The 27119-nt window shown below is 38.0% G+C and overlaps 1 pseudogene; it reads right to left on the bottom strand.

The window, feature by feature from the left end:
• Positions 1-2956: 2956 nt before the first annotated feature.
• LOC113968278 lies at positions 2957-26665 on the bottom strand (annotated as a pseudogene).
• Positions 26666-27119: the final 454 nt, after the last annotated feature.

The raw sequence follows: 27119 nt of genomic DNA, 5'->3' as shown, positions 1-27119 counted from the left end.
GGTTTCTTGCTGAAATAACACAGTCAGATGTGTGCTCCACATGTCATTAAAGCACTGACAACACACCAGATTAAGAACTTCACATCTTTCTCTGCAGACTGGCCTGATCCATCTCCTACAAATGTATTCATAGGTTGCATTGTTGAAAGAGTTTTGAAGAGATTATCTGATATTGTCAAGAATCCCATCTCAGCATTGGAGTGCAGTCCATATAGTACAGGGCTTTCAGATGCAAGAATTTAATCTATGTATTTATGGTATCCATCATAATCCAGATTTGGTGGGGCCAAGAAACCTAGTGCCGGTTCCCCTTCAAGCTGCAGAAAAGAATCAATAACGTTATTGATAATTCTGAGACCAGTTCTTGAAATATTCTTCTGCATCTGCAAAATTTCAGAGATTTGCTTGGAGTCTGTGGACATGATGCCTGTATGTTCTGATACAATGGAACAGGGTTACCAAAGTATTTTTACCATAGTTGCTATTTGCATAATTTCCTGGCAGTCCCATTTTCTGCAGTGTTAAAATACTGTTGCTTCTTCCTTCATGAGGATGCTCTGAGTTTATTTTAAGGACTGTCACTACTGAGGTGAGTGTATATTAAGTACTGAATGTCCACATCCCTGCTGCAGACAAGCAAGGATTATTATGCCATTTTGCAGATGAGAGTCCGAGGCAGGAGAAAGTCACACAGGACACCTGTGGGAGAGGCAGGACTGGAGTCTCAACTCACCTCAACCCTGTTGTGTATTAACATGAGCCACAACATTAGTTCTATTTAGTCTGTCATTAATTAGGGGCTTTGCAGAAACACACTGCACTCACAATAACCTTAAAGTGGTCAAAGGGAGAGACAGGTAGATGAGACAGGTAAGTGGAGTGTGGAACTGGGATAGCACATGTCAGTATATGGGCAATCTTAACTTATCAGAAACAGTGATCCCATTCCACTTTCCACAGAAATGGTTGCCAGTCAGGACAGTGTTGATGTCCCTTCCATTCTCGTCTGCCTGGCTGAAGAGAATGTCCCTAGCAGCCAGGAGCCGGAACAGAAAAGAAAATCTAGCCACTCCACTGCATCTCTCCAAAGGTAGGAGTCTTGCTTGGGGTTTTGTAATGCTGCTTTGGCCTCAGTGAGAAAGACAGTGGTGACGATTTTTGCAGGAGAAAAAAATTAAGGTCTCAATCAGTTCCATATTGAACTGAATATTATTAACTGCACTGTTCCTACAGAGCACCTAGGCCCTAACTCTGTCAGGATATTTAAGATAAGACTTGGGACTTTAGAGCAGATCAAGATTTAAGTAGGTAGACAGGGCTTTGGTGAGATGTACTCTCGGTGTATAAGAGTACTCCTACAGATGACAGGACAGAATAAAAGCTGTAGCAATCACATTTCTTTTCCAGACTCCCCCAGCTTCTGTGCTGTAAGAACTTCACTGGATTCAAAGCATTTATCTGAACTTATTGACATAGGGCTGTCTGGGATTTAAACTAGACTTGAAGTTGTTTTTGCTGAAAAATATTTCTAGCTTTAAGTGGTACTTTTCACAAGAGCTATTTCTTCCTAATGCAGGGTCCACTCCACAAAATCACAATAACATTTAACGGCTTTTGGCATTTAGAACAGCCAACAACAAGCTGTTGCTCAAAATAACATCACTAAGCACTTATTTCTGAAGTCATTTGGTTCTGCAACCAGCCATTTACCTGCGCCTGAACTTGCACCACTAACCTCACCCACAATAAGCTATATCTTAAGACCACTTTGAAGTAGTGCTGAGGTTTTGAAAAAAGCCCTGTTATTTACGTTGAGTAGAAGATCAATTCTGTCAGTCAGTTTGTGCTTACCAGTCTCTCTGCTAGCACTTAAATCAGGTTTTACTGTATCCATGGGAGTCATGTGCACAGAGGGGGGCAGTGGGTTACTGGGGTTCATAGCAGGAACTCGCCACCCTTCTGTCCTTATGGCAGATCCCAGGTGAGGTATATTGAAGCTCATGCATAGTGGCTTATTCTAATGCACCTTGTGAAATGAATTTATATCTAAAAGAACTCATTAGTAAGGCCAACAGGTAAAAAGAGAAGGTAATCGCCCCAGTGAACGCAAAGCCCCACCAGTGATGAAAGGCCATCCTGTTTACATTCATTTGGTTGCTGGTCAATTTTCTGGTTTTGCTGGTAATTCTGAGCTTTAGCATTTTCCAATTACAGCAAAAATCTTGGAGAGATCCACATCAGTGGATCCAAGCTCAGGGTTGGGTCCCTAAACTTTCCAAAGGCCATACAAATAGCAGTGGTTCTGTTCAGGTTTCACCACCTATACTTATTTTGCAATTATTTGAATGAAAGTTCAAGCTTGTGAAGGTTAATGGACTACCTAAACTGGAAGCAGTAATTCTTCACTTATCCATAGGCTACAGGAAGACCTTGAGCCGGCAGGATGAGCTTCCCATTATGCCCCCGCGACCTCAGCTGTCATGTGGAGAAATCCGCCTCCTTCGAGGTCAGGAGTACAGTGGTGTTTAGCCTTTCCATCTCCATGGCAACTTACTCTTGGGCATCTTCTTCTGAGCAGTTACTTCCAATTACCTTCATCTGAGTGTGGCTCTTTGACATATGAAAACCCGCTTGTTAGGGACCAAGGAGACATCAGCCCGCTCATCTTGCTCACAACTGCAAGGCAGCTGCAGCCCATTGCCAGGGGTGAAAGGTGCACTTCCCCCAAGTTAGCCAGGCTCCACAAATGGCATGCTCACATGTAACATGCTAATTTCCATATTTTATTCTTCTCAAATAAGATTTTACCTTTGGAAAATGAAAAATAAGAAGTCTGCAAAGGGTACTTGAAAAATCTCTTGGCTGTTTTTAGAAAATTGTGTACAACGTAACCATTTCAGAAAACCCAGAAACTGACTGGGTTTTTAAAATATTTTTATATATCTATCTTTATCTATATATCTTATACACACACCTCCTGTATATACATCCACATAAATACATATAAATGTATGTATATGGAAATAGCTTAAAGTAATTTCCAAGCAAGACTTCTTAGAACTAAAGTTAGAGCAACATTTTCTTTTTGTAGCCTCAAAAATTCTAATATTTGCTGCTGATTAGAAGCAACTCTGCCTACCTCATGGATGCTCCACATACACTGCTGTCCAGGACAAAAACTCAACAGTGAAATTTGAATATTCAGTATATGTCAGCTGGTGATAACCTGACAAAGGTACAGATGTGTGAGAGGGTAGTAGAAAATTAAAAACAGTCTTACAAACTATTTTCCCTATTTTGGAAATGGGAAAATACAAGGAAATGTATAACATTTCCATTCTACTATTTTTCTGGAGAAGAAAACGTGCAAACAGTAAGTGCAAGTTTTGAGGATAGTGCCATTCTGGACTGCTGAAACTGGTGAATCTATCAGTTATGCTGGTTAAAGTAAGCAGTTCCATAAGAGATACTTTCCCATGCCAATCCAGACCTTTCTAAATTGAAGTACCTTAAAATAGTATTACTAGGAAAATGAAAACCTAAGTGTACCCAATGTCATTAAGATCACTATACAAGCAGTGTTACGAAATATTGAATTCATGTTGCCAAGTAAGGGTACTTGAAAAAGTAAACAAGCAGTATGCCAAGTCACAAACACTTTCAGACAAAATCTGCTCGCAATGAATCATTGTAAAATTTATTCCTCCACAGTCAGACAAGACCTAGCTAGGCGGAGCTGCATAGATGAGAAAGTTTGTGGTCTTCAATTTCCCTTAGGTTGAATGTACTATATACATGTTCAGGAGCTTTAGGTATATGTGAAAGTTCTTACCACAAGTGGTCTGATGAGTTCTTGGAGGTATACAGAGCAGAGCCTGTGGTCCCAGGCATTGGTGGCCACTCCGTATGATCTCACCAAAGAGGTAATGAAAGTTTTCCCATAGGACCTACCTGGGGAATAGAATGCATCACTGAATAAAACAAGTCGGCTTTCTAAAGGAGAAACCAAAGCTGTTCAGAATAAATGCTGCTTGGAGAAACAAAAGAAATTAAAGTGCTTCCTTTCAGAAAGCCTCATGGTTACATGTTTGCATTGTTGGGTTTGGTTTGTTCATCAGACTACACTGAAAAACATATTTCTTTTATTTCAATCCAGAGAGAGGTATCTGAGTAAAAACAGCAAGTTTGTGACTAAAATCAGTAACAGTGTAAAATGAATTATCCGAGACTTATGTCATGTTTTCTACCTTATCCCTTATAAAAAACTTATAAGTGAAAAGCACATTTTCAAGACACCACATGATATAAGAGAACATAACTTCATGAACAAGTGCATGTATTTTCTCATACAGATCTTTAAAAACATAATCCTCATGAGTGACAGGAAGGTAACCTACTGTGCCTTTCTTAAAGGAGAAATAAAAACCTCGTATCTGATTGCAGTCTTTTACATCCTCTCACTAGGAAACACTTTATTTGAATTTGGGAAGTATTCAAGAACTTCGGTGAAAATTGAACTAATATTAACCCCATGACTGCCACATTACATAAGCATTAAGTTTATTGTAGAATTCTAGTCATAATGCCATTGTTATAGCATGTGATTAAGAGTGGAAAACCATTTTATTCAAGAAACTACTGTCTTTCTCTTTAATTTGGCTTCACAGCATTGAAGCTTCTTTTTGCTCCCCTTGGGTTTGCAAAATATGCCAGTTTGTGAAGAAACCTTTGCAGACAGGAACCGTTATGCCCTTGGGGGCAGTATTTGTCTCCCAACAGCTCAAGTAAAAACTTAATTATAGGCTTAACATATTGTACGATGTAACAGAACAGAACAAGTAAAATAGCTGCAGCTATTCCAGCCTGCTTACTACATAAACTTGTATGTAGCAGTTTGATTATGTGAAACTCCAACCCATCTTTATTTTAAACTGGTTTAAAGGGAATAAAAAAAAAATTAAAAAAAAGTGCCTGGAATATAACATGTAATGCTGCATGCTTGTGATGAGAAGACTGATCAGAGAATCCCTGTGAAAAATGTGAACAACTTGGATTTAGAACGAAGCATTCTTCTTGGAGTTAGAATAAACCTACTTTTCTCTTTGTTGGCAACAAAACTTCATTTAACGTTTTTCTAATTTCATATATATTTATCTCAAGAAATTGCTCCCTCCTTTGTCTTTTACAAGAGTATATCAATATTCTAACTAAGTATGAGCTTATTCAGCTGCACATTTCTGGGGCATTGATTATACTGGGGTAATCAAAGCTACTGATACAAAAGGGGAATTTTTGGTAGTGTAAGAAAACTGAAGAGTTTGAATTAGAAATATTTTGGGCTGTCAGATTCACATAATTCCTATTGTACTGTATAGAAAACTAGTCTGTTGTACCCCAAAAAACACAGAGCCATTGCTCAGTGGATGGATAACGGTGAGGACAGAATCCACATCCCCCTTACAACACTGAATGACAACTCCACAAACACAGGTGTAGGAATCAGAAGGTGGAGGGCAAGAGAGGGACAATGAGGCAGGATCAAGCATCCTGTACTTCACATAACGAGGCCTTAAATATCAGAGTTAGCATGCTGGAGTTCGTCTTAGCAGCAGGAAAATGGATTAAGTCAAACTGAGATGCAAGGTTGGATATTCACAGGAAAACACTATAAAACTGGTACAAGTGATGATCGAGTTATGGCAATTTCCATGAGCTGATGAGCTAGCTCAAGTTGCCCAGCTTATGCTTTCTACTTTCTGCTCAATCCATAATTGTCTTAAGAATGTTCTCCCCAAAAGATAATAAATTGGGAGAGTTTATATAGATATATACACATATATATACATGTATACAAAGTTACATTTAAAAAAAACCTCTTTTCTTATTTCTCTCTCCAATATCTATGTTAAAAAAATCCTTATAAAGCCACAGGGTAATGAATCACTAACCAATACAATGAGAAGGGCCAATAAGCAGTATTACCAAGAGAAGAAATAATTCTTGACCTTACAGATCTTTCTAGTGCTCCCTGAGACCAGAATCCTCCCTCTCATTAATTAGCAAAATTAATTATCCAGCTTATGAATTGTGGTTTGAAAAGAACAGAGCTTAAAGCAGCAAGACGTATTAGCAAAGAAAACTAAGGGTTGGAACAAGCTTATTTTATAGACTTGTTTTCTAAATGGGAAACATTATTAAATCATCACTATAAAATTAACCAATTATTTCACTATAATGACACCAAGTACCACAAAAAGGAAAACCACTTTGATGTCCTATTAGCTAAATAAAGGTCAGTAGGGGTATGAAGACAAAAAGAAAATCAATTTGTAAGAGCAAATACAAGTTGGAAGATAAGGAGAAAACCATATAATCAAGGGGTTGCACTTATCTTTTTTTCTTTATGAATATCTCTGAAATTTCTTTAAGTTATTAAAATTGGAGGATCCATTTAGTAATATCCTATATCATTCAGAAATAAATAATTACTGCTTTTATTTAGGCATTTCACATTTTCACATACAGAACTTAGACAAGTGACCTCAACTCAGTATTTAAACTATACAAGTCTGAAATATGCTGTAGCTCAGAAATAAAATCACTCATCTACCCTTAACTTTGACTCAAGGGGAACATTACTGAGAAAGTCACAACAAGGTGGCATCCTTAATACATAATAATGACACATTCAGGAAATGCACCATTATTTATATATGTGACGTGCTGTAAATTGCTTCCATCATCAAAACTAATTGTAGTGATTATTAATGCAGTGCTATGAACTGTCAGAATTGCTGTTTGTAATTACATTTGTGCAAATGCTTCATTACCTGCCTAATGAATTTGGCATATATGCACATGTAAACCCCTGTTTTTGTTAACATAATGAAGGGCATTTTTTTCCCCTTTAGCTACTGATGTGGAACTGGTTTGACCTATATTACAAAGTTCAAGCATTCACTGCCAGAAAAAATCCCACAGCCCCCCACCCCCTTTGATCTGGTTTATTTTCATACTCAACAAGAGCATCATATAATGCCAGCTACTTAAATAACAGTTCCAGAGAAAGGATTGTGTCCCCCTTATTCAGTATTAACAGCTGATTGAGTTGAAATGACCTTGGTGTGTGGTTACCCGACCACTACTTCTTACCTTCACATGGGCCTCCAAATAGTTGCAGAGGACAGTGACACAGACGTAGTGATCTCTGGTGCTGAACCGCTACCTTCCGCTCCAGCCCTGAGGGCCAAACTTCAGTCTCCCAACAACGCAACTGTGAAAATTGCACAGAAGACAAAGGATGCTTTTAAATTTCCGTTATCTGGTACACAGCTCAAGGGTATCCTGTCAAAATAAAAAGGAATAACATGTAGTAACAACCGGCAGTGTTATCGACAGCTGTGCCTGCCTCAGCAGCTGAAAGGGAGCACTCACAAGCCTGGGCTTGGAAGGAGAGTAAGAAACAGGTTTCTTAATGATCAGAGACTATTGGGCAGTATTTTTTGCAGTAATTTCCAGATGCACAAGTGTTGATAGTGACATTTTTATTTCCAAATCTCCCCTAGGAAAGAACTGTTGTGCTACTGAAACCAACAAAAATAGAGTCTTTAACTAGAACGCTATAAATATTACTCAGACAACCACTACAGTTTCTTAGTTTCTTATCATCCATAGACTTTATCCCAAGCAGAAAATGTACCAGTTTAACAATTATTAAAAAAGTCTTCAAAGTCCTTCAAATTTTAGTTTCCCAAAAATCATGTTTGAAATTGAAATTTAATATATTTTTTTTGCCTCCATTGCTTGTAGTGTTAGTAGAGAATCTTGGCAAGATAAGATTCAGCACAGGGCTTCAGCTGGTTTTTAAAATATTTGGCATTGCCTATAAAACCTGCAGAAAATAACCCTTAATTCTGTGACATATATTCTGTCTTTTACTTTAAGAAGTAATGGACATAAAATTACTTTTGATACCCGTGAAAACACAGATGTGTGGAAGAAACTTTCAGAAGGATAAACTCTTGGCTTTCAAAAGGAAATAAACTGAACTAAACAACAGGTAGCAGTGTCTGGGGAAAGGTGAAGGATTTTATGTCTGACAAAAAAACCTCCTTAAGTAAGAATGTTGAGTTTAACCATGAAAAATGCAACACAAGTTTCTACCCAGAATAAAACCAGGAGCCTTGATATAATAACAAAATAAACATTCAATATATCAGGTGTCTGAATTTGAGAAATTAAGAGTGACAGAAGAGTTAAATCTGATACCAAAAAAATTAAGTCAGTCTCTATTCTGCTAGTTTACCAACCACTGTGCCAACTGCTTTTGCAAGACCTGAAGCCAAAGGAATTTTTAAAGTATTTCCCAGGTCAGTCAGAATAGCAGATGTGGTTTGGGTTTTTTTCTTTGGTTTGGGTTTTGTTGTTGTTGTGTTTTGGTTTGGGGCTTTTTTTGTGTTTGTTTGTTTTTTTAAAATATCTAATTATACACCCCCTAGTCTACAATAAAATCCATAGTAAAATATGTCATCTTTTGATCCAGGATTTTTTTTGAAACATAAACTTACAGGGTTTCTGGGCCAAACCCCAGAAGACTAAAGATTGAGAAGCACTGAGTACATCCAAATCTCACTAGCTCTAGCTAGATTAGCACCATTTGAGATTTGGTCCAACATCTTTATGGAATTTCCTTTCAGACTTTCCCCAATCCTTCACTATCAAAAATCTTTACAGCAAAATCCTTGCCTCTCTCCTCCCTCAGAAGCCAGGAATAATGGGCTGGAAAATGGAGCAGGTCTGTAACATCAGAAGCTTCTCAGATGTTCCCCATTAATTCCTGTGGCTTCAGACACACAACACTGTTTCCGCCATTCTCCCATTTTTTCATCCTGTCCCCAGAGCGGTTGAGAACTCTGAAACTCCCCTGAAAACCAGCTTGGCTCTTCTCTCACAACAACATTTCTATGCTCACTAGCAGTAAAATAGGGTTATTTTTAGACTAGCATGATTAGCTTACTCACATGAAATCTGGTTAAAGAGTTCTGGTTTCACTGATGATAAAGGGGGCATTTTGTGCATGCTCCCACAGTGCCTAGCACATTAGGGCCCCTCACTAATCCCATGGAGATTTCATCCAGCAGACAACACTGAGTCTAGTCCGTCTCTTCATTTGTTGCAGGCAACCTGGTTGACAGACAAACCAGGATGCTGAGGTTAAAACCAGAAGAGGAGAGAATCACTCCATTCTCATGACCATCTTAATATCAAGGCCTGGAACATGCATTTCTTGTTTGGCTTGAGGGCAGAGGGGTTGTCACACATACACATTGGCTGTTTAGCATAAAACATTTGGAAGGCAGCATCTTTTTTCAGTAGGATTTACAGCTGCAGTGTTCCCATTCGCTCTTTTACTGTGTTGGGAAACCATTGCTCAGCAAGGGATTGCATGGATCTCTTTGTCCACTGCAGAGTGGGTTCTTGGTCCATACAACACTGACCAAAGCCAGAGCTGCTATCTCTGAAAAGCAGCGCTCCAGGGCTAATTATACAACTTTCCCAGGGGCAGTCAGACCCATTTCATTTAATTCTCCATTATGGCCCGCTGAATGGAAAAGGAGCTTTTAATTAGGGGGGGGAAGTGTGTGCCTGAGGGCAATCCTACCTACCCACCAGGGGCTTTCTGCTTTATCTCTGCCATTCCTTCCGGGACGGTGACACTGTTCAGTAAAACATGACACACACCCTATTAATATGATGTTTATCCTGTTACAACCAAAAGCAAAAGCAAATGGAACAAGATTATTAGCTGTTTAAAACTTTTGCTGTAATCCATTGCATATTTTGTGTTCTGGAAACATCCCTCCAGCTGAGGAGGCATTCCCTGTCAGAGGGACTGTTTAACACTCATTTGGGAAAGAACCCCATGGCCATGGCAGGCAGCCTTCTTGAGTGCCTCATTTGCAACCATCCCCTGCCTTTGCCCGAAAGAGATGTTATGAAATCTTCTAGAGTCCACAGTCTATAATGAACCCAAGCTTTTTGCCTGCAATAGAAATAATTGGGGAAGGGTGAGTGACAGAGGGGGAGGAGATAGGAAAATTAGCAGAGCAGAAAGGAAAAAGAATGATAATGCCCCCATTAATTTCACTATCACTTGTGCAATTCATATTACTTCCTCTGAAGCACTTCACTAAACCCTTACAATTTCAACAAGCAAAATTGCGAGCTCTCAACAGTGGCCTTATTGCTGGTATTAGAAAAAGCCTGCAGAAATCTGTTCCCTTGGTTTTAAGATAATGAACCTTTTGACATTTTGATAGATGCTCGGCATTGTTACTGAGCTTTAGAAACTCTTACAGGGGGTACAGAGCAATTCCCTTATGAAAAAAGGAGCAACATGTGGTAGATATCACATCAGTTTTTTAACTGATTGGTTCAGTGGGTAAATGCACAAGCCTCTCACCTTGTGAGGCCTGAGCTTAAATTGAGCACAGTGAGGTCACAGATGTATTAACCTGGTATTCTCACTATTGTCTGTGGGGAATAGTAATCCTAAGTATAGAGCCACAGAGCCCTATACAATTGAATATAGTTTGTATAATGACCATTATTTAGTCACAGGGGGCACAAGATTACATGAGCATGGAGAAAATTGCCCTCTGGCCCTCATCTAGTCAAAAGGTAGAAAACAGTACAAAGGAAACCTGCATTATGCCAAGCAGAGGAATGCTCAATCTAGAAATTTCTTCATACTGTAGTGGTTATGGCCTTACACTTTTCATCCACCCCATTGCCATGCATCTGGTGGGGGTGGAAGAAACTTTAGAACTTGAATCTGCAGCCAAAAATAAACTGTTCCCAACTTTCCCATAGTAGTGCATTCTCCGTTGTAGTGATAGATGACTCCAGAAGGCTTTGTTCTGTTTAGTAAAAAAAAAAAATACACCCCTACATGCTTGTGTGTATAAGAACATACACACAAGCATATAACCATATATCAATTTATCTTCATTTCTAGCCCTGCATGCTCCATTTCACTTTTGAGCTCAATTTTCCTTTCTTTGATGGGAGGACAGTTGCAAGTTGCTTCTGTTGTGAGTGAAGCAAGTAAGAGGCTTACCTAATGTCTCAGTATCTTCAAGTGGGTCTACTCTGGAAATCAGAATGAAAAACACAGGACTGGTTGAACTGGACTGCTCACTTAGCATTTTGCTAAATCCATCCTTGCACTTTCCACATACCTTCAGCCAAGCTTTTCTTCCACAAAGTTCCTGTACATATGACAAAACATCCACTAAACATGTTCCTTGATGTTCCTTGATAAAAAATGTTCCTTGATAAATGCTTCAAGTCTGCACCATTGCAGACTTGAGCATCTGACAATGATGGTCATTTCATGAGAGAAATCATGAGAAGTCAGGAAAGGAAGCAGGTGATGAAGCAAGAGAGAAGACAATCATTCCCATTTCCCTGTGGGATAGGGACCACTTGACAGAAAACTGCAACTTCTGAATGAAAAAGGCCTCTTCAATAACTGAATCGATGAAGTCATTATATGCAGGCAATACTGGCACATTAAGCCAGGTCAGCTGGGCAAAATAAACACCAAGGACAAAAACTGCATTCTCAGAAGTCATATAAAAATGGGCAAAAACTGTGATAGTGTGGTGTGGAGGAACAGGTCTGTAACACCATCACTTGGGATCAAAAATTAAAACAGTACAACTGGAAAACAACTGGGAGGAGATTAGTCAGTATCCACAGCTGAATCTTTCTTTGTATCACAGAATTTTCAAAAGAGAGACCTGAAAAATCATCATCCTGTGGGGTTACCCACCCAATACAGCCCTAATACTACAATGAGAACTAACACTGAGAAATACACTTCTAGATACTAACAGGATAGCTTACTGCATGTCCATTTATGAATAAGTACTCTCCTCTGGTACCTCTATGCAAACGAAAAGAAATCACAAATCTCCAAATATGCTGTGACTCATGTCTCACCACACTACCTCTTCACAAACTCTGCACCAGCAGACCAGCCTAGGAAGGACCACAGTCATCAATCTCAAATTCTGTCTGACCACCCAGTTTTCTTTCCTCTTAAGATCTGAGTTTTGTCAGACAAGCCTCCACCCTTACACACACTTGCCCTGAAAGATGTACCCTCAGATTTCATACCTCAGAGTGTATGTCATTCTGTCCTAATGGACAGCATTATTTGTTTCTCAAAAGAGGTTTGGTTTTTTTTGTCTATTCCTGGGGGAACTTTTCCTTTTCTGGACATTCTGAGTCCACCCACTTCCATTTCTTGGTGGATCTTTCAATATCTTTATCTACCCCACTGAACACATCCATCACTGCCATAGCCTGGAAGTATGCCAAAGACATAAATAGAAATGATGTACTTTCTGCATGATGACTGAAAAAGCATGACGCTGATACTTTTTAAGATATGTAAAAAACCCTAGTTTAACTAATTATAAGGGACTCAGGACTTGCCTTAAAATACTAAATTACATATCTATACCCGCAAGCACAGATACATAAATATAATATTATTTATAAAAGTTTACTGTGGTTGGTATTGCCATACTGTCTGCTTACTGTTAAACATCAAGATACAATAAACTGGAAACCCTGTATGGGACATGTACTACAGTAAGGAGTGGCATGAAATAAAATTGTATTTTTAGGGGCTGGAAAATTATGGCAAAATAGAATTTCCTCACAAAGTACAGTATGAGATGTCTAAGGAAAAATGCACTCAAATAGCAAAGAAAACTCCTTTTTGAAAGCATCACTAGTTTTACTAAAAAAAACCCAGTAGAATGTATGACTTTATTTGAAATTGTCTAGTTGAGGCATGTGTCCAGAAATAACACCAAAAAAGAACTGAAAAGCAATTTTCCCAAACTACTCTAATGACACTCCATCACTGAGTACTTAGGAAGTCAACAGGACTCAAATGTGTTCAATTCTGAATCGAAGAAGGAAATCCAATTCAAGAAATTCTATCTCTTTACTTCTTAGGAGAATCTCGACAGCACACAAAATTTAAAAAAGTCATCAGACTTGCTTCAGAGCCAGTTCTGCCTTCCAGTACAACTGAGCCCTGATTTTTCCCAGGGCATACAGATACTAAAATTAAAAGGAAAAATAACAGCCTGAATGTGATATGGATATGTATTATTTACTTCTTACTTTACATACCAGATCAACCCTAATTATCCAAACACAAGCAGCTAAGTTATGGTATTTATCCTCAATGTAGCTTCATGAAATCATTGCAGCATTTTAAATGAAAAGAATTACATGAAAGCATCTTTGGAATTTCTGCAATTATTGATACTGAAGCAGCAGTCACCCTGTGCCAGAAACTGCACAGCCACGGGGTTTGAGCACAGAGGCATCACTTTATAGTGAAGAAACTGCAAACCAAATAAATGTCAGCATCACCAATCAGAAATTTTTCCTCATCTGAAAAGCTGTTCGGGCCAGAAAAATGAGGTTATCCTTTTTAAAAAGTCCTTGGCTTGTGAAAAGAAAGGTTGAATATGTGACAACTTTTCTCAGGTTAGAGATACAACATTGAATATCCCCTGATATTTCAGCCCATTTAATTGCTTTGTGGAAGACACATTGAAGGCCTAGAAGTTAATACAATTATTTTTATTTATTTGAATTTTGCGTTTTTGCTTTTCTACTCATAAAATAATTGGTTTCTTACAGTAGACTTCTAAGAAGAGATGACCTGAGAAGTCTAAAATGCAAGGCACTTCTGCCAAGAGGCTTTTGAGGAAACTTTCAGCAAACCAGGTGTGAGGGTTGCAAACAGCAATACTCTTCTGCTTCCTTATTTAACTCAGCAAACAAAACCTCTCACTTAAGCAAGCTGGTAATTTTGTAGTGGGTGATCTCCCTTACTCACAGCATTAGATAATTTGGTAGATTTACTGCAGTGATTTGTTTATACAGAATTTCTCCAAACTCTTTGTTCCTGACCCTGTGGGATGGCTTAACACAAGGAAGGCGAATTTTGCAAGCCCAGTCAGAAAACACTGTCAGAATGGAAACAGCCACCAAAGAGGCCTGTAGGAATGTACAGTGTTATGGACCAGCCAGAGACCACATCATGTTCTCTTTCCTCAAACACACAGCCCTGAAAATGTAAACATCTGGTACAAGTAGTAACTAATGTATCAGGCATCGCTGCTGGAGGCAGAATTTTGTTCCTTGCATGAAATAAATTTTGTTCCTTGCATGAAATAAATTTTGTTCCTCGCATGAAATAAATTTGAAACCAATTACGCAAAACTGGTAGATGGGGTTGATGCTGCCCAGGCTGATACGGACAGAGTAAGGAATGGATGCTCTTATGGCTGTTGGTCTGTAGAGCTCCCTTGTCATGTTAATCTGAGCTTCATTTTCTTTGGCTTCAGCTACTTATAGGATGACTGTTGTCTCATTTATTTTTTAGTTCCATAATTATCCCACACAATTACCATAACATTCCTATCCATACAGGAAAGAGTATGGATATACTCTAGAAAACTGACTTTATTTCAGACAGCAGTAAATACTTCAGGTAACCAAGATTCTTATCTTAGACAAATATTAGGGAATGACTATTCTCTGCAGCAATATGCCTGTTTACCTCTGAAAACATGGCAATCATATATTAATACATTTGTTCAAATTTCATGCTATTTATTAATTTTATTATTACTAATTCAAGCACCTAAAAACCTCAAATATGTGACAACTACATACAATAGATATGAAACCATGAATATGTGGGAGGACAGCCCTTTCTGGATAAACAGGAATTTGACTATTCCTTATTCTAGCTCATAGAAATGTTACACTAAAAATGATTAATAATACACATTTTACAGTGACCTTAAGCTGTTAAAAATAGTTCAGTTGTTATTACCTTGTGTTGCATTTCTGCTGAAGTTGACTTTGTTGATTTGATTTTCTTTACAAGTCCACTGTCATCTAAGAGACTGCCTTAGGCAGCTGACAGCCTGAGCAGCATGTCATCCTCCAGCTGCTGGAGCTCATTCCTGAAACCATTCTGCTGCTTGGCGAGGACTGATTAGCAGAGGGAATGAAAACACTGTATTTGAACAACCACAGCAAGAAATACTGTTTTATAGCATTTGTGAGCTATATTTTCAGTTTAATTACATCAGTTGATTTAATTTAATTTTTGAAAGAGTTTATCTTCTGTCCCAGTATACTACATCTAAGGTTCTGGACACCCATAGAGAGAAGGATAAGGTTGTCACGGACCAGAACTTTATCTCTCTGCTAGGGTCCTTCCTCCTGACACTGCACAAAAGGACTGGGATCTTGCCCAGAGATGGCAAGTGGTAATCTATGTGGCAGCTGAGGAAACCATAGAATAGCACAAGGCTGGAGAACATCATTTTGGCAGCAAACATAGTGGGAAAACTTCTCCGCTGGATTGACCTTCTGACGGTGAAAGAACTTGACTGGTCTTATGGGGAGCTCTCAATCAGACTGACCCTCACACCAAAAACCCCAGGTGATACAGGTGTTGTAAGCATACAGTCCCAGGTGGAACAACGTGCAGATGCAGAGGAAAATGGACAGCTGTTTTCAGATTGTGTTCCCAAGTATATGGCTTTCATTCTTCTAGGGGTAATTAAACTCTCTGAGTTTGCCCTTGCATGAAGCAACAGTACCTCAAACAGGTGTAACAAATCTTTGCAGATGAAGTTAGTAAATTACATGAGAAAACTGGAAAGACACAGTAGAGAAATAGGAAGTATTCTTGTTATTAATTTCACAGCCCTAAGTATTTTTTATTTCTTTTTTTATCTCATAGATGACAATCTGCCCAAAGTCCTTTCTATAACCACCTATAAAAGCATTTCTCCTCATAGGTTACTATACATTGGTACGACTGCAGCAGCCACAGAACTGCATTCTTGCACGGATAAATTGTGATCTATTAACCAAATATCCCAGCTCCTAACAGTGCCATCATATCCTCTTATGGACTTCCATGAAATTTTATTTACATTTATTGGCTTAAGATCACTGAAACAGAAAGCACTGCAGAGGGCTTTAATCCTGCATTGTAAATTAAATGCAATGCACAGAGCAACCCAAGCAGTAGAGAGAAGTGTGGGAATAATATCACAATAAATTTTAATTTTTAGGAGAGCTTTAGGTCAAGATGAGCCCTCTGGGAGCATAGATTTGAGCAAATCAGTAGAAGTACTTTCTACATTTTGCAGAATCTGACCCTTAATTTTTTCTGATATATGGGCTACTAACAATTACTGTACAACTGATTCAAACAGGCATATTAATTCTAGCCTTAAAATCCTGGAACAGGCAACAGACAAATCAAAAGATAGCCTTTACCTTATGTTTTTCTAAGTCTTGCCTTTCAGAACTAACAACCTCAGCCGATAGGTGGTCTTCCAGCCTGTCCTCAGTGACAGAGAAATTAATGAGAGTGGCCTGAGCCTACAGTTCTCACTTGTAGTGAGGGTTAGCCAGCTTAGCGTGAAGGATGAGATGGAAATTCCTGTTGAATTCACATTTTTTGTCTTCAATCTTAATATATCTGGGAAGGAATAAAATTCACAAGAATGGGCATCTCACTGAATTAAAACCCCATAAGCATCTCAAATTGAAAAATATGGTGTACTAGGGTGAAATTATGCTGATAGTTTCGGTCTGTGTTTGGCCCTGCCACCTGTGAAAGCTTTGCTCTTTTCCTGCCAAGTTATGGGAAAACAAGCACTGATAAACGGGAAAGTTGTCCTTGAAGAGAGCTTCTTGTATAAACTGTTTTAATTGGTATTCTGTGATTGGCTAATTGTCTGCCAAGGGCATTTGAAGGAGAATTTGATGAGGAGGGGAGGAAGGCTCGCCCCCAGACTCAATTAAGAAAGACCCCCAAAACATACTGCACACGCGTGAGGGGATTTCCGAAGTTCTCCCGCATGTGCAGAAGAGCTGCACTTACATAACCGGGAGGTGGGACTGAGGGCCTCTGGCTGGGCGGTGCTGGCCACACCTGGGAGGTTGTGGTCACTCAGTTAATTGTATAAAAGTAGATAGTGCTTTCTTGGAGTTAAGCTAACTTCACACCAAGGACAACGTTGCCTTTTGGCAGGGACGCCTGCCAGTTTGTGAACTTACTGACTCTCCAAGGATGCAGCTTCTGCTATGGGTAATTATAGGCATGCTAGGTCGGTAAGATAACTTTATGGGCAACAGCTGGGTAACTGAGGAGGTCGTGCTGGGGGCTTATTTCTCTCCTCCTTCCTCCCTTTTGGGTTTGTTCGTTTTGTCGGCCACCTCTTGGTAATAAATATCAGTTTTGTTAAGCTTTTAACGGTGTCGTGGTTTCAAGCTTCAGTATGTCTGAACCATCCCTACTACAGATGGGTACTGCGTGATCTAGGCAGCATAGAAAATGGATACAAACCAAACTTTATGTGCCTGCAACTTAAGAAACAAAATGAGGATGATTGAACACACCAAAATTCTATGAAGAATACACAGAGTATTTCTTAATTGGCATAGTTTAGTTTGCATATACAGCAGACACAGGGAGATTATTCACTGCTGTCCTGAAGAGTCCGTGGCTTAGGGATGTCTACTGTCATTATTTACCACAAACTTAGCTAAGTTTTCAATGAGATAGTTGTTAGTTTTAACTACAATTTCCTTAAATATAACTCACTTCTCCATGTTCTGAAATAGCTCAGCAGTAAATCCTAAGGAACTAAGCAGATACATATTTATAGCAAACTGATAGTGACCAGAGGAGAGAGAATGGCTGGTGACTGAAACAACAAAAATGATTTTTTTAAGGTAGTGTACTAAATGTTTTGTTCCAAATCAATTATTTGCTGGGTGAAAGAATGAGTTACACTAAACTCACTTTTTATTCACTGAATAAAATCTCTTATCCAAGAGATGTCATTTCCTGATTCCTCATCTTGAATGAAAGGTGACAGCCTGTCCTATACAGCAACACTGCTACTGCTGAAGTACCATTTGGAGCCCAGCAGTCAGGCAACATAAAGTTCACCTTCTCACGTCTGTGACAGAGTACCAAAAAAAAATTGGAAGACTGCTTATAGACTGCAGTGTGTGCTCTGTGTCTGGTCTGGTGTGGGCCAGTGACACAGCTTTTAATCATCTACTTGCACAGTGAGCAGTATGTCAATTTTTAGGATTCACCTGCCACACACGAGCACAAACCCAGTGTTTCTGTACAGCAACGGCTTTGAATGTTCTCTGACAAGAAAGAAGATTCAAATATTAGTAACAAAACTGCTAAATAAAAGGTCAATAGAACTTTTATACCATGGAACATAGGTAGCCACAAACTCTTCACAAAATTCAAACGTGCATTTGGTAACTCAATTTTCAAAGTGATTGCAATAGTATAGATACTAAACACTTTAAACACAACTCAGGAAAGTCACATCAGAACATGAATAAAATAAATACTTTCTGTAAAAATTTTAACATTGCATTCTTTCAAATCTGTCACAGGGCATTGCTGGAGTCAGGGATATACATTTTAGCTCTTAACATCCTTGCCTGCTTCTGACATGCCCTTATCCAGAAGACAGCCTAAATGAAGTGGTGTGCTGAGACCCTTCTGCATTTCACCAAGGATCAGGAAGAAATGACAGTTACTTATTATATACTGCAAGTGAATTCCTAAAAAAAACCCTAATATGTCTAGTGCTAGGAAACCCATGACTCTGCAGACGTGTATGGTGTAATACTGCCATGTAATACTGCCATGCCAGCTGCTGAAGAAGGGTTTTCCAGGCTTATGTGTGTATAATAGTGAAGTAATTTAGCCATACAGTCATGTCCTTCAGATTATACAACCTTTGTCAGGTGGACGTGAATTCACTGTCCAGTTCTGCAACATGGTCTCTACAGCTTTCAAAACTGGCTACAGCTGGAGGGAACAAAACAGTAGAGCTTGACATGGAGAAAGCAATTTTCCTTTGCTTTCATTACACACATATAGGGATGAGACAAGAAGAGATCTGACAAAAGACAAGTTCTTCAGTTTGTTTTGTCAGGAGAAAAACCTTTGTTAAGGGATTCACACCATATTTCGGAAGGTCTATACTAAGCTTTGGAGTTCTGGATTCAAATACGTCCTTTATGGGTTCTCAATTCACAGAAGCACTAAATTTCTAATTTCTGCAATTATCACCTATGAAAGGCAAAAACTACATAACGACTCAACGGGTTTTATTACTGCAGCTGTTCTAGGGTTTCTGTTAACTACAGATTTGGGAAAAAGAAATATTTTGTTATTGCTCTTGCACGGTTCAAGGAGTATATGCAACAATGATAAACACAGAGGTAGGGTAATCCAGTAGGACAACTTCATTTTATTCAATGAAATGTTTCTGTTTAGAGGTTAATTCTGGATTATGAAGAAATGTAGCAATATAGGCACTAATAGTGGAAATCTATGACAGAAGGAATACTAAAAGATGGTCACCAAAGAAATTTCTAAAAACAAATTCTACTTTAGGCAATGTTTTCTTCATAATCTCCTATTCCATCAGCAAAGGCAGATAGAATGGATGGAATTAATGTACCACTCTACCCAGGAATAGATAGAGAATCTTTCACATGAAAGAAAGATTCCCTCTTAATTAAGAACATACCAAGTAAACTAAAGAGAGATTGCTCTCCATTATTTTTTCTTGTAGATTTTGAAATAAAGTAGATTAAGGGATTCAAAAGGGATTCACAAAGCACTTTAAAAATTCTGTATACACCTTGAGGAATAAATTGTTTTTAGCAAAAGCAAATATAGAGCCAAATAAATTCCAGAATGTAATATGAGTACTAAACTCTCAGCTATAAGAAGACTAGGAATAGTGCCACATCTGTTCTGATCTGTCAAAATTTGATTTATTGACACAAAGACATGCTATTCCCTTCCACACGTCCTGCCTAAGGTAAAAATGCCTAGGTCTTTCAAAGAGAGGATCTCATGAAGGTGAAAAAATTTTGAGTATAAGAACCTGACTTCATATCATAAAACAGCTCGAGAGTTTATGCAATATCTGTTCTTAGCAGATACTTTCAAGCAACACAAAATTAAAAAGAGTACCTTCCAAGGCAGATGTTCTCCAAAACACGCCATGACTGTAAATGGAAGAATGGTGGGATAGCTTCCTTTAGTGAGAGGTTTTGGATCAGCTCAGTAAGAATGAAAAGAAGTGGTAAATTCTTGGACAGCAAAGGGAAACAATATTTTTCAGGAAGAAAGAGGTATAAACGCATTTTCTGAAGGAGCCTTCTTTCAGTTCCTGCTGCTTAAAATTAAAAGCTTCTGGAACCAACTTGCAAACTCCAAAAAGTAATGTAAAGAATGAAGTTGAATAAGTCAGGTGAAAAAAGTGCAGAATGGAGCTTTTACTAGGCAATCTCAGCAGGCAAACTGTGCAAGTTGGTCAAACTAGTTCAGTGGGAAAAGCACTGCCTTGAAGTTGCACAGCCAGCGAGATGTTCAAGGCAAGGAAAGCTTCTCCCTGTGGAGAAAGTGAGTGAATTGTCTTGCTGTTTCACGAATAATAGTCATGCCACATAAGAAGGGAAACTTGTTCATACAAGCTACATTTGCACATAAATCAAATTTCAAGACATCTTAAAGAATTTTTTAATAACCTAATCTTGCAACCAAAGAGACATGACTGCCTCTTTGTGACTGTGCAAAGGATTTGAGCAGGAGCAACAGCTCATGCTGCAGCAAAAAGGAGCCTTATGAACAATAAATTTATTCCTCCGTCTTCTCTCCTATGAGTCAAAATGACATTGATCTGTTATAGTTAATACTCATATCCAGTGATCTCCAAAACAGTGGTGCTGCAGAGACAGGATAGGAAACACATAGGTAAAATTCAAATATTAAAAGGCCATCCATACCAAACCAATTTAATGGCATCATTCTTCTTATAGGAGGCAAGGGCCAAAATCATACCATTGTAGAATTGGTACCTGATTACTTTTATGCCTTACCTTATCTGCTTCAAAAAATCTCAGTATTTGCATTTTGAATCATTGCTGCATACATTGCTAATACATTGGACCCAAATTTTACCTACTTTTTTCTTGTGCCCTTCATGCTTATATACAGCTATGTATTACAACTGATTTTTTTTTAAATTATTTTTTTCCTTTTCTCCTGCATCTTAAAGCAAATATCCTGAAATATTTTAGCAAAAATTATATCATTTTAAAGCTATTTTGAACATAAGGCCACAATCTAAAGTGCATTGTTCCCTTAAGAATCGCTTGGGAGCCAAAAAATTACTCATCAGGTACCAGTAGAGATAAGGTAGAGTGCAGTTTTAACAGAAGGCCTTCAACCACGGGAGTTTAGATGCACATGCACGCCATGTGTCTGGGGGGTTCCACAATTCAAGGTACAGTCCATCCAATCCCAGATCTATCCACCCCCCAGTTCTGCCCCCGGCATGCTCCTCTGGAAATTGAGTCAGAGGCCTCTAAGACTCCTTCTTCTTCATCTTCCTCTTTGTCACAGCACGTCCAGTCCTTGGAGCCCCTCCAAGGTTCTGGGTTTTGAAGGTTGCTTTGTCTGTTGGTGTATCTTGTTGTTCAAGTCAGAGTGCAAATGTTCTTCAACAGAATGAAGGCCTACCTTGAGGGAAGTCTAAACAAGCTAAAGGATTTTAGAAAGTTCAATACAAAATGGGGAAAAGGGTTTGGGTAAGTGGAAACTACTGTGCTAAAGTGTATGGGATTATACAGCTACATTAAAATCTACATTTACTACACAACTACTTCTAAAATCTACAAAAAGCTAAAAATCAAAAAAATCCATAGGCATAACATTAAGAACAATGGAGTATCTTTGCAGCTCCAAAATTAAAATTAAAAATGTATCCAAATTTGAATACCTTTAACTTGTTAGGCTTTTAAATATATACTAAGGTGCTTAAGTATGAAGTCTGTTTTTCAGAGATAACAAGTACCTGTAGTTATGTGGTTTTGAGGAAAATATAAATTATATCCATGTGAAGTTTTTCAAGGCTGAGAATTTCTTTTGCAGACTTCATTCAGAAACAATACCAGGAGCTGATGTTACAGAATATCCAAGAGTCCAACACAAGAACCATCTTGGTAAACAAGAAAGGGGAAAAGTACTTTCATGAAGCTGCTTCACAGATCAGCAAGTTCTTTAATAAGAAGGCTAGTAAATGTGCTTTGGAAGGAGTACAAGTTGATAAATCTCCCTTGCTATGCTTTCTGTCGATTAATATGATAAGATATATTTTACTTAAAATTAGGATTGTCTGAAGCTCAGTGGATTTAATTATTTGTAATTATCCAGTTGTTGTCAGTATGTGGCCATTTTATGACAGTGGTATCTACTGTGTGGGTCAGGTTCAACTGTACATCTTTTCAAACACAGAATTAATGTACTATTGATGAAACCATTACTAGAACCAAATTAAAGTCTGGGCTGATGTATTGGTCCATGGGGTGCTGTCAGACATGAAAGGAGTAATTAGTATTCATTACTTCATACTCTGCAACATTCCAATTATTAATGAACTTCAACTGCTGGACTGCACCATATCTATCACAAATACCTTTCTAGTCTTTCTCTATTAGGAAAAAAAATTCAAAGTACCTGACACAACTACTAAAACAAACAAATGACAGAAATGAATCCAGAATGAGGAAAACTCTGCATATTTGGTAATAAAGGGGTATATATATTACTAGTATCCCACAAAGGAGACTTGTGCATCTTCAGTGAGGCACAGAATGCTAGGTAATGTAATGCTGCCTAAAATATTCAGCAGAAGGACCTATTTTTAATAGCTTCATATATTTATATTTGTATCTATGTGCACAGCTCTCTTGTGCTACATGGAAGCCTTTGCTAAGGCAAAACTATATAGCTGTGACCCTTGTCCTTTTCAATCCAATTTATTTCTATTTCTATTCCCTCTCTCTTGCCTTAAAGATCTTTTAGCCTGTGGAATTTCTGATCTCTCTTTTAGACCGGTATAATTCTAATTTTTGGTAGAGTTTCTTCACTATGGATTATAAAGCAAGCTGTATGCTCTTACTCTGAAATATTTCAAATACCACTACAGAAAAATGTAACAAAGAGGGATCATTTCAAGGTCTCACAGTGCAGAGAAAGAGTGCATCTTCCAGGAGTTTCATGTAGGCAAGGAGATTTGAGCTGTTTCGTTCTGCCTAGATTTTCTCTGCAGTCACCAATGTCTGAAATATGGGAGAAAGGAGGGAGAGAAAGCTTGGGTAATTTGTCCAAAACTAGATACTGTTTTTATTTATCCTTTTTTACTTATTTTCTCTTTTGACAATCTGAAATTGTGCAAGCACTCTAAAGACTCTGAGTAGCATTTGAGACCCATTCAGAAATGTTTCAGGAGTATCTTTGATTTTATATTAGAATAAACATCACATTCTTCAACACAAAAAATCTAGCTTGTTGATGTGTTGTTTGCAAACAAGACTAGAAGAGTCTTTCAGAAAAAAAAAAATTCATATTTGAACATAAACAATAGCATACCATTTCAGTTCATCAGATGAAACATTTGATGAGGTTTACCAAGTGTATTCTCATGCAACCACAAAGCAACATTATTATTTAGGTTGACAGCTGCATAGAAGACTCAAAAATCACATTGGAACTTTTTGTGAAAAGTGATGGAAGACATTACAGACTGAAATTCTCTTGCACCGAGTACAAGAGTCTTTATTTTTCTTATTATCATCCTGAAAATGTGTATCTAAAGGTATCTAAATAAGATCTTAGGAAATATTTTTGATGACATTTTCTAAGTTTGACAATAATTTTTCAAAATCTAGGGGAAAAAAGGGGCATGTGAATGAAAAATGAGATTACAGACACTCCAAAAGGGTCAGAACACAAAGTTACCCTCCCTTGTACCATCTACCACTCCTGCCACTGCTATGTCAGACCAGAGAAAACAAACTAACTCAGCTTTGACTTTGAATCTCCTACTTGAATGCCCACCTACGAACCTCTGGGGTGGAGCTCACAAGGCTGGCAGAGCTGTAGCCCTTTCATTGGGAGGGGGAGATCAGAACAGTCCCTGAACTTGGGTATTTGGAGCACTCACATGAGAAATGGGGTTTCTGAGTTTTGTTGCTAACAGCCTATGTTTCTAGGTAAAACTGAGGAGGCATTAGCACCACCCTGACATCTGCCTCAATGGATTTGTGAGCATGATCAACTGGACTGGTTTGATGCATGGAAGACTGGCAATACCAATGTAAAGGGTACCCATCTTTGGCTTACTTATTTCTGCCCCTCTGCCCTGGGTTCTACCATATAAGTTTTTCCTCAGTAGCCTTACTTGTTTGTTTTGGTTTTTTGTTTGTTTGTTTTGTTTTGTTGTTTTTGTTTGGTTGTGGTTTTTTTTCTTATTTTTTCTTTTTAAACCAGTTCATTGATTTATTTCATGGGGTGGCCCAAAAAGCAGTTATGGCAATTCACTGCAAAGTAGAGGCATAGCTTTCTTAAGCTGATTTTGCAGCTGGAAACCCCTATATTGTTAAATCCAAATCTAGCCTGCAATTTCCAATATTTTCCCTTTTGCTACAGATGCCTAACATGAAAATGAAATACTTTCTTCTGAGCCAAACTATAATATTTGCTCCTCCTTGTTTAAATCCTTTTTTGAAGTAAAAAATAGTAAAGATTTCCACTTTAATTTGAGAGACACATACGTCTGTACTGTATTTTGAGTCCAATTTGCAAACTGAGAATTTTGCTATCTAATCAGATGCAGATATAAAAATTTTAATATTCACTCATCACCAGTTTTTAGTCATTGCATTTTAAAAAGAAATAATTTATTTCATGAAGGGTTATGAAGCAGTAAGCAAAATGTGGCAATCAAAGCAATATAGATCCAGTTGTCATGGAAAAATTATGATTACTCAAATATATGTACCTTCCCTTTTTAACTATATGTCTTCCAAGCAGGGGATCAAGTATGGGATCAATAGATTCACCCATGTTTTCAATTAGTACAGTCTCATCAAAAGCCAAAGCTCTTTCAATGGTCTTCAGAAAACTTGACCTGAAAAATAAAATAAATAAACCCCTCAAATATTAGATAAATGCTGGTTATCAAAAGATTTCATTTATATAATAAAAATGTAGAAGTTTTTCTAAAAGAGCATTATTAACCCATGCAAAACTGCTCACAAAGAATTTTCTAGTGGTTGAGAGTTTGACAGTCTTGAGTTCAATATTTTTCTACCTATGCTCTTGCTAGTCCTCATATTAAACAAAAAATATATTGCTGAGGCTTTTCTTATAAGCAAATATGAGGGTACAGCCCCACATTGAAGATACTGGAATTAACATAGAGATGTTGGGGGAGCACATATATATTTCATCTTTTGTTATTATTTTTACATTTTATGTTTTTGTTTTACAGCTTTTGGTATATCCTCATCTAAACAATAAATACTCTCTTGAAGGGTTAGAATCTGAATAGCTTGGGAGAACTCTGTTTCCACAGGCATGGAAAAAGGAGTAGATAAAAATGTAAGGATAAGTAAGCGACAATAAAGCTTCACATAGCAGGTTATTACAGGGTATAAATGGAAAAATCACAATTATTTGTATGGGTTGGAAAAGAATGAAAAAGAAATCAGGGCAGGTGAGGGAAAAGAGCTCATTCAAAGCAGATGGGTTAGATGATTAAGACGTATTTAAAAAATCAGGCATTACTATGACCATTTACTGTGTTGTGTAATTGTGTGTTATATCTAGAATTTAGTACAATAAACTTTGAAATGGAGCATTATCTCCCTGAATCTAAGTAAAGATAAGAAAATATATGAACAGATCAATTACATGCTAGTGCTATCAACTTACATATAATTCAGTAATATTTGGCCTTGGATACTGTACAGTGGGTTGAATCTTTCCCTCTGTGAGGTGCACAAGCTGTGTTCTGCTGACTAAACTGTACAGGATAAGTAAGGTCATATCATCTCGCTTTACACCTTACTGACTGAAAAAGCAATTCACCCTTCAAAAGAAGCGCACCTCAACCTCCACTTCCTTTCCAACCTCTACTTTATTTCCTCCTTAACACTTGAAAATAGCAAGTTTCCTTTCAAGCAACTTTTTAAATGGAAAATGATGCTATGGATAAATAAGCAGAGTGTTGCAATATTTCAAGTTTTTAGGTAAGTGCATTGCAAGAAACACTAATCCCTTACAAAAATTAGGGGAACTCGAGGGCAGTAAACATGAAAGCCAATTCTTCAGTGTGCACATACCCTTTCTGTCCTAGACATACGACTTAAGGTCAGCTCCGCATGTATTCTTTATCCATTTAATTCCCTGTTGCTGGGGATCTATCATCAGAGGTCAGCACTTGCAGTTTCTTAGAGAAGTGGTATTTTCTGTTGGCATCCTATCACCAGGCAGTCTCTCGTTACTCCACGCTGCAATCGTAGCATCATCTGTCAATGTGGCAATCGGGTTCAGGCCCTCCATCACAGGAAAAGGAACCTTCTTGAATCAGAGTGGAATATAATCATCCAGCAAGGTTACCAAGTAGCAAGACATGACTCAGTGCAATGCACAAGAAAACTGGGCTGATATAAATTAAAGTAAGGCAGAAAAGTAAGGAGGATCCCTGTGGAGTTTCAAATGCAAAAGAATATTCTAGGAAATGTGATGAGAAGCAGTTTATCATATTTACAACAGATTCAAAAACCCATGTTTTCTCTTAAGATATTTACTTCATAAAAATATTTATAGTTCAATAATATTAAAAAACCACTGTATATTATAAATTTCAGTGTATTCTGATAGTGCAAATTCAATACTTATGTATGCTCTCAGGCAGCTATTTCTGGAACATAAATCAGTATTTATCCACACAAAAATTATAAAAACAGTATTCCCAAGTCATCTTATTAATTTAGTTCACCTATGCTCAAAAGCCAGAGAATGGGATGATCTCTGAGAGCAGAGGCAGCCCTGGAGCTCCCTGTGGGGAGCCAGGTACAGCAAT

The sequence above is a fragment of the Neopelma chrysocephalum genome, unplaced genomic scaffold (assembly GCF_003984885.1).
Source record: "Neopelma chrysocephalum unplaced genomic scaffold, ASM398488v2 Primary Assembly neopelma1_67, whole genome shotgun sequence".
Taxonomy (NCBI): domain Eukaryota; kingdom Metazoa; phylum Chordata; class Aves; order Passeriformes; family Pipridae; genus Neopelma; species Neopelma chrysocephalum.
The sequence above is the reverse complement of the archived record's forward strand: the minus strand, read 5'-3'. Positions and strand labels throughout refer to the sequence as shown.